We start from the raw sequence: 8,631 nt of genomic DNA, 5'->3' as shown, positions 1-8,631 counted from the left end.
TGCTTAGGGACAGTTGGAAGTATAGTGTTAATTTTGGGAGGACCATATTGACGTATTCTGAAAGGAGACAACTCTTGTTCAGAAGTGATAGTCAAAATGGGAATATGGAAATGTTTCCATAGGTGGAAGTTATTCAATTTGTGTAAGATTAGAAAAACTTAATGAAAGAAGGATGTTTCCAGGGAGTTGATCTCCATTGGAATGCTCTGTAATGTCTGTTGACAAGTCTTTGTGACTTTGTGCATAATCATTACAAGAGGATCAATACATATAAGTTTAAAATCTAACAATATTTAGGTAAATGACGTGAATTTGGAATTCTTGCATTTGTGGTAAGGATTTGGGACTGTGAAATGAGAATCATTGGAATTATGTTCAATCGATCTATTTCACAAAGTAAAGATCATAGACAAGCTTAGTATGCATAACTTGGGTGTATGGCAAAGACTAGTGTTTAGAAAACATAGTGTGCATGCTTGGAGCATGGGACAACTATTGTTTTAATTCAAGTATAAAGTTGATAGTTTGAAACAGTATGCAATGAATAATGTGTAATCAATATGGTGATAAATAAAAGGTGTTTTATTTATATTCATAAGTTCTGAGACCATATTGGGTTCGATTATTCTTGTGTTTCACTTTGCATGTTTTGACTTCCAGAATAACTAGGCCGTTCTTTCTGAATGACTAAGTTATTCAAACCATCCATAGTCGGTCATATGTTGGAAGTAGATATGAATCAAGACTGTCATGAGTTGGCTTGTAGATGTCTAAGATGTTGGACATAGCAAAGAGGTGCTACAACACTCATGAGTGCTCATAAGTTCTGAGTATTGAATTCAACCCACGCTCATTTGAATCACTTCATGGATTTTATCACGAGTGAATATGAGACGATAATATCTTATATTCTTCAAACCTAGAGATACGAGTTGTTACTATGAGTTGGTTATACATTGATTGCACGAAAACGCATTGGTAACTCGATGTTATAAAACATACCTTTTTGTATGATTTAACAAGTAGTAGAACAAGCCATATGAGTCGAAGTTCATCCATTCCTTTTACCTTCAAGATAAAAGCAATATCTGTGGGCCCCTTGATGATTTAATGATGACACATGTGAGTGCTTGGCCAAGCCAAGATTAATTTGATATGTTCAATCAGTCAGTCATCATGAATCGAAAATCAGGAAAACAACAAATGGACTGAGAGAATGATTGATAATCCATGTCTCATTTCTTATGATATCTAGAATGGAGGAATATATGATCCCTTATCTAATGGACAAGTCATTGACGAGATCAGAGTTCAGTTACAACGTTAGAGTTTGACATAAGCTTTTGAGAGTAACGATTGCTAGTCCAGTTATGAAGTCATACTTGCAATAATAGTTTTAGACTTATCCAAGTGGGAGATTTTTGGATTAATGTCTATGTCCATAACTATAATGGGAAGACTTGACCCGACCCGGCATGGTCCAATTGGGTTGCATGGCATCGGAACATTTGCATAGACCATTTGCGAGAAGAGGACATTTGTGGCATATTAATATATTATAAGTTCTAATATATTAATATGCAATCATGTTATTTAATTAGTATTGATCAAGAATTAATTTGGACTTAATTTAGTGATCAAAAGAGACTAATTAAATATATGGGGATTGATTGTGTAAATCACTCATTCTTTTATAAGTGGGCTTATGATCCATGATTCCTTATGTTGGGTTTAACCCGTGTAGTGACCCATGGATACTCCATGGAGGTTAAACCCTATAGAGCATAAGGAATGGGTAAAGTCGTGGGTTACATGGTGTAACCCTAATGTGAACACTATATAAAGACCCCATTGGTTGGAGAAATTGGCACTAATGCATAATATGGAGGGCAAGTCAATTTCCAAGTCTCATATCCTCTTCTCATGGTTATTCCAAGTGTTGATGATGTTGTGTGAACCATTTGAGGTGTCACACTTGGGGCACTAGGATCTCGAGCTTCATGGAGTCAAGCTACATCATAAGTTATGTCTTCTAACGTATATTATTCCATATAAATCAATGTTTTGAATGCTAGTTAGGATAATACCTTGGAATATTCATATTTGCATGTATAATAGAGAAAACACAGATCCAAGGTATTTAGGGTTGCATGTACACTTAGGAGTGTTACAATGCTCAAAACCCAACAGTGGTATCATAGCCTAGGCTTGTTTTCTTGTTATACTTGCAAAATTGGCTGAAAAATCGAAGTTTGTTGCTGTCTGAACAGCAGACTCGCCGAGTCCATGAAGGGGCTCGACGAGTCCCAGGCTAAACTCATCCAACTCGCCGAGCTCATTCTTGCACTCGACGAGTTGGACCCCCAGACAACATATCTTCGATTGTTTTGGCTGGAATTGGACTAGGAACATTACCCTAAGCTATTTTTCAAATTATAAACCTGTTTTTGATGTGGTAATGTTCATTCTAATCTAATTTCAAAGATAATGGTCAATATATTCATATTTTGTATTAGTTTAATGGTTAGGCTAATTACATGAACAAATTTGATTGAATTACCTTGTTCTTATGAGTTGCTTAGATTAATAGAAAATTTATGTGAAATTGTTGTTTTCAATCCAAAATAATCTAAGAGTTGGTTCTAAAATGTGTTTTTGTAACTTGTCCTCAAGTTATATGAAAAGTCACATTTAAGATTCATAAAACTCATAAATATTTCCATAGGTTATGAATAAAGAAAAGTCATATTCTTTTAATAGTTTAAAGTCTTCCATAACTTGTACTCAAGTTATGGAACTTGAAGAGTTTTTCGAATTAAAACTACTATAAACACATAAGTTATGGAATTGAAAAGTTTTTGAATTGTTCAAAACTTGCCCTCAAGTTTTGGAATTTGAAAAGTTTTCTTTCATGAAGACTTTAATTCCAAATTAAGCCCTTAGAATTTTAAAAGTTAAAATTCAACCCTTATACTTTATAATATTATAAGTTAATAATATATATATATATATATATATATATATATATATATATAAGAGCAATTCTTCTTACCATTAGTAGGTCTCATTCATGAAGCCGGTCTATAAGGGGGTATAAGGTTACTGCCTATAAAATGGCAGTTTAATGGGTGTCCACTCTCACCCACGACTTCCTTGACTGGTGGAGGGTCGTTAGCCGAACGGGTAGGACAAGGACTATAATTCTCCCTTCATTAAAAGTATTAATGAGAAATACTAAGTAACTATACTCTTATTAATACCCAATCTTAGTTACTTAGGAAAAGGTGAATGTGGTGCTAACCCATGAAATTACACTTTGCACTTTGCTTAAGTTGGTTAGTGGAGCGCGTGTAGGTAACCGGCACACTAGTTTGATTTAACAAGGTAGGCAAAGGGTAACTTAATGTTTATCATAGTATCGGTAGAGCGCGTGTGGTTAACTTGCACATCGATTGAGGGGTAAATATTAAGGGTACCAAGTATATTTTCATGGTTATTCATACCTTGTTTTGTGATCCTCAGCATCCCAGTCATAAAACTTGAGAGGGCACAATCGAGATTGAAACATGCCATTAAAAAGTTCAATGAATCTCAAAAGATCTAGGAGTTTCAAATCCAATTAAAACCTAATAAATTATTTCGTTTTTCATGGTGGAAATTGGTGAATCGTTATTCGCCTACCTTTAAATATTTTATAGCTTGGATTATGACATCCCTCTTCCAAGTTATAAAATATTGTGTTGGGTCCTATCCATAATATTTCATATTGGGTGTTATATTAAGGACTTAAATAAACTAACTTGAATTTCTCCCACTGTGATGTATGGTTTAGACAACAATGATCTTCCCAAATCTTATGGAACAAGCTTTCCTCATGAACATGATTTCCCGAGTTTGGCTCATGGAAATCATACTTCTCTTCCTCCACATCATTTAATTACTCTCCCTGACCCACAAGTTATTGAATAGTTCAATGTCACTCAAGCCCTATTGGCAAGCAAGGTCTATGTGTGATCACATCTTGGAGACGAAGTCACATATTGACAAGCCGGGAGAGTTGGGTGTCAAAGTCTTGAGAAAGTTGGATGTTCAATCACTTTCTATGTCACATAGTGAGTTCCTTTGGGACTACTATGGAACAGACTATGACATGACCCTTAATGCTCTTATCAATTTGCTTGGTGCTTCTAAATCAGCAATGATTTGGAGGACTAGTAAAGCAAATTTGATTAGAATATCAAATTCCCAAACTTCCATGGACATTGAAAATGGTAACATTGGAAATCCGGAAAAGCTTTCTCTTCCCAATGGAAAGGGATCGGCCATAGTCAACTCGGTTGACCAAATGGTAAAGAGAAAGACTATGTATGAGATTGTCCCATGTACCATTACCAAAGAGTCCCTATGTTTCTCTTGCCAAAGGAAGGGGCATTGATTGTGAAGCTGCCCATTTACCTGAATGATCATAAGGTTGATCGAGTCAAGAAGTTAGACTCTACTTTAGGTGAAGTCCACTATCTAACTCTGTTAAGTTTCTATTCTGAGATTCTTATTACATGATGTGACTGGTTCACATGTTGATGTTTTAAGAATCAAAGAAAATTGAATAAACTTAAAGGAAGTATATGATGATTCTGATTGCGAAGATGGATTTCGATTGCATGGTTCGGTGATCAAAATTTTGAGCAGTTGCTTAGGAGTTATGATATATTGCTTAGGAATAGATAACAACAAGTTTTTCATATGCTTTTGTACTGTAAGGATATATTTTTCCGCAAAGTTTTAAAATAAATTTTTGATTTTATTTATTCTAAGTATCCTTACAATGGCATTTGTGAAGAATTGTTGCTTATATGATTCCATTGATAGCAATATAGGAAATGGATTTGTTTCTTTCATTTGTGGTAATGTCTAATTTACCAAATAAGGAAAGATTCTCATCACCCAAGTTTCTATTGGACCGAAACATAGAATCATGCAAGTTGTATAGTATGATGAATGAAAATTTTCATTTTTGGAAAATTAAGACTAATTCCTTGTTCACATGTATATCTGAGTCAAGTGAAGGACTAAGGGATTGAGTACACATTCTTGTGCACTGATCAAGTCCACCACAAAAGATCGTTAAGACCATTCGTCATGATTTACTAAAGTTAGTAAATATGGTTATACTTACAAGTTTAAGTATAATTCTGAAACATTAGAAAAGTTTCAATGTATGGCAGAATGGATGAGAAGAATCAAGTTAGGCAGAAAGATAAAAGTTGCTCAAATCTGAAAAGATGGGAGAGTACTTTAGTATCATGTTTTGTGATCACCTTAATGATTAAAGATCCATATCAGAATTAGTCTTCTAAGGACATCTTAGTGCATTCTTATGGCTAAGAAGAGGAGTCATGAATTGGTTAAATGGTTAAATCAAGAAGATGAGTCATACTTCGTTCCAAAAAAAGTCTTAGAGTCATACTCCAAGATTGTAACTTGAGTGATACATCTGAAAGAAGGTTTATAACACTTGTCAAATGTAAGAGTAAAATGTTTTCTACTCTTGTACATTTGAAGTTGGTAAGTTGTGTTGTTTTTTATAAAACAAAGACCAACTAAGACCAATTGTGTGTAGTGTTTGTCTTGATAAAGAATATGCACTATCTCTTGAATATTTGGTAAGATAGTCTTATATGTCAAGAGGAAAGTAGGAGTCTTAAAGATCCTGAAAGAATTTCAAGATCTAATCAAGAATAAAAACCTGTAGTTTGACACTAGCACATGACGTGAGGTTTATAACCTATCGTGTTGACATATTTCTATTTCTGTGCCCATTCTAGTTAAAGTTGGCTTTGCATATGAGTTATGAGAGTTCTCAATTGGTTGCATAATAACTTGGAAGCAATGGCAGGCCCTTGTGCTGCCAGGTGGCAAGAAGTTAAGATTGCACAAGTTCAATCCATATGAGTTTGAATTTGTCACTAACCTTGTCTTGTGATTACGGTTTTGACAATTTCACTTGGATAAGAACTCATACACCATAAAATCTAAGTGTCATAAGGTTTCTCTCCAATTCATGAAAATGATCGTGAGGAAACACTTTCACTAAGTAGATTTTAAGTAGATAACAGTTGTGATATTTGCATTCTTAAAGTCGTTAGTGGAGCGTGTATGGTTAACCGACACACTAACATGGACTTGTGAGAAATGGAAAAGGTCTAAACAATTGAGACTATGATTACGGCATCCCTTTTCATAGTTCTAAAAATTATTTAGACACACATATGAGCTATCTAAGGAAAGGTGTATGATTTTGATAAAGTTTTATCAAAGCATCTTGTATCAGAAATCTGAACTTTGGTAAGATACTCAATAAAGTATTGATTTCTAGAAGTTCCGTTGATTTCTGAGTACATGTCAAAGCTAGAGGGAGCATAAGTGTTATGCTAAAAATTATCATGTTAGTGGGAGCATGATAATTATGATAAGTGTTGCAATTTAGTAACATTAATTATAGAAAAAACAAAAGCTCAATTGGGAAAAGGTGTTTTGCTATAATCAAGAGAGAGGAAATTGTATTTCATTTCAAATCAAAAAGCTTAGATTGAGGTTTTAATCATCTTTTGTCAAGGATATATATATATATATATATATATATATATATATATATATATATATATATATATATATATATATATATGAATGTTATGTTGGAATGACTCAACATAAGGTAATTCTATATATAGGTCCATTATTTGCGTTCTAAAATTCGATTATGATTACGACATCCCTTTTCATAATCTAAATTATGAGAACATGGCAAACAGAAAATAGAAGTATTATAGCAAAAACACTAGTCTAGTATCATCTCTTTATGTGAGACATCATGAATCGTGTCCCATATGCTTCAGATATAGGATAGATTGCATGTGCTATAATATTCATTATTTCTAAATTTTCCAAATGCTCAGGGCATTAAAAGGGGAAAATTCTAGAATTGGATATGACTAAAATGATTAAGCAATTGTCGAGGACAATCTAAGGTTTACCAAAGATTGGTTTCTCATGGACAGTTAGAAGTATAGTGTCAATTGTGGGAGGACCATATTCACATATTCAGAAAGGAGGCAACTCTTGTTCAGAAGTGATTGTCAAAATGGCAATAAGGAAATGTTTCCACACGTGGAAGTTATTCAAGTCTTTGTGACTTTGTGCATAATCATTACAAGAGGATCAATACATATAAGTTGAAAATCTAATAATATTTCGGTAAATGGCATGAATTTGGAATTCTTGCATTTGCGGTAAGGATTTGGGACTGTGAAATGAGAATAATTGGAATTATGTTGAATCGATCTATTTCCCAAAGTAAAGATCATAGACAAACTTAGTATGCAGACTTGAGTGTATGGCATCACTAGTGTTTAGAAAACATAGTGTACATGCTTGGAGCATGGGACAACTATTGTTTTAATTCAAGTATAAAGTTAATAGTTTGAAACAGTATGCAATGAATAATGTGCAATCAATTTGGTAATAAATAAAAGGAGTTTTATTTATATTCATAAGTTCTGAGACCATATTGGGTTCGATTATTCTTGTGTTTCACTTTGCATGTTTTGACTTCCAGAATAACTAGGCCGTTCTTTTTGAATGACTAAGTTATTCAAACCATCCATAGTCGGTCATATGTTGGAAGTAGATATGAATCAAGACTGTCATGAGTTGGCTTGTAGATGTCTAAGATGTTGGACATAGCAAAGAGGTGCTACAACACTCATGAGTGCTCATAAGTTCTGAGTATTGAATTCAACCCACGCTCATTTGAATCACTTCATGGATTTTATCACGAGTGAATATGAGACGATAATATCTTATATTCTTCAAACCTAGAGATACGAGTTGTTACTATGAGTTGGTTATACATTGATTGCACGAAAACGCATTGGTAACTCGATGTTATAAAACGTACCTTTTTGTATGATTTAACAAGTAGTAGAACAAGCCATATGAGTCGAAGTTCATCCATTCCTTTTACCTTCAAGATAAAAGCAATATCTGTGGGCCCCTTGATGATTTAATGATGACACATGTGAGTGCTTGGCCAAGCCAAGATTAATTTGATATGTTCAATCAGTCAGTCATCATGAATTGAAAATCAGGAAAACAACAAATGGACTGAGAGAATGATTGATAATCCATGTCTCATTTCATATGATATCTAGAATGGAGGAATATATGATCCCTTATCTAATGGACAAGTCATTGACGAGATCAGAGTTCAGTTACAACGTTAGAGTTCGACATAAGCTTTTGAGAGCAACGATTGCTAGTCCAGTTATGAAGTCATACTTGCAATAATAGTTTTAGACTTATCCAAGTGGGAGATTTTTGGATTAATGTCTATGTCCATAACTATAATGGGAAGACTTGACCCGACCCGGCATGGTCCATTTGGGTTGCATGGCATCGGAACATTTGCATAGACCGTTTGCGAGAAGAGGACATTTGTGACATATTAATATATTATAAGTTCTAATATATTAATATGCAATCATGTTATTTAATTAGTATTGATCAAGAATTAATTTGGACTTAATTTAGTGATCAAAAGAGACTAATTAAATATATGGGGATTGATTGTGT

Source organism: Lactuca sativa, chromosome 6 (genome assembly GCF_002870075.4).
Source record: "Lactuca sativa cultivar Salinas chromosome 6, Lsat_Salinas_v11, whole genome shotgun sequence".
NCBI lineage: Eukaryota > Viridiplantae > Streptophyta > Magnoliopsida > Asterales > Asteraceae > Lactuca > Lactuca sativa.
Note: the sequence above shows the minus strand (reverse complement) of the source record.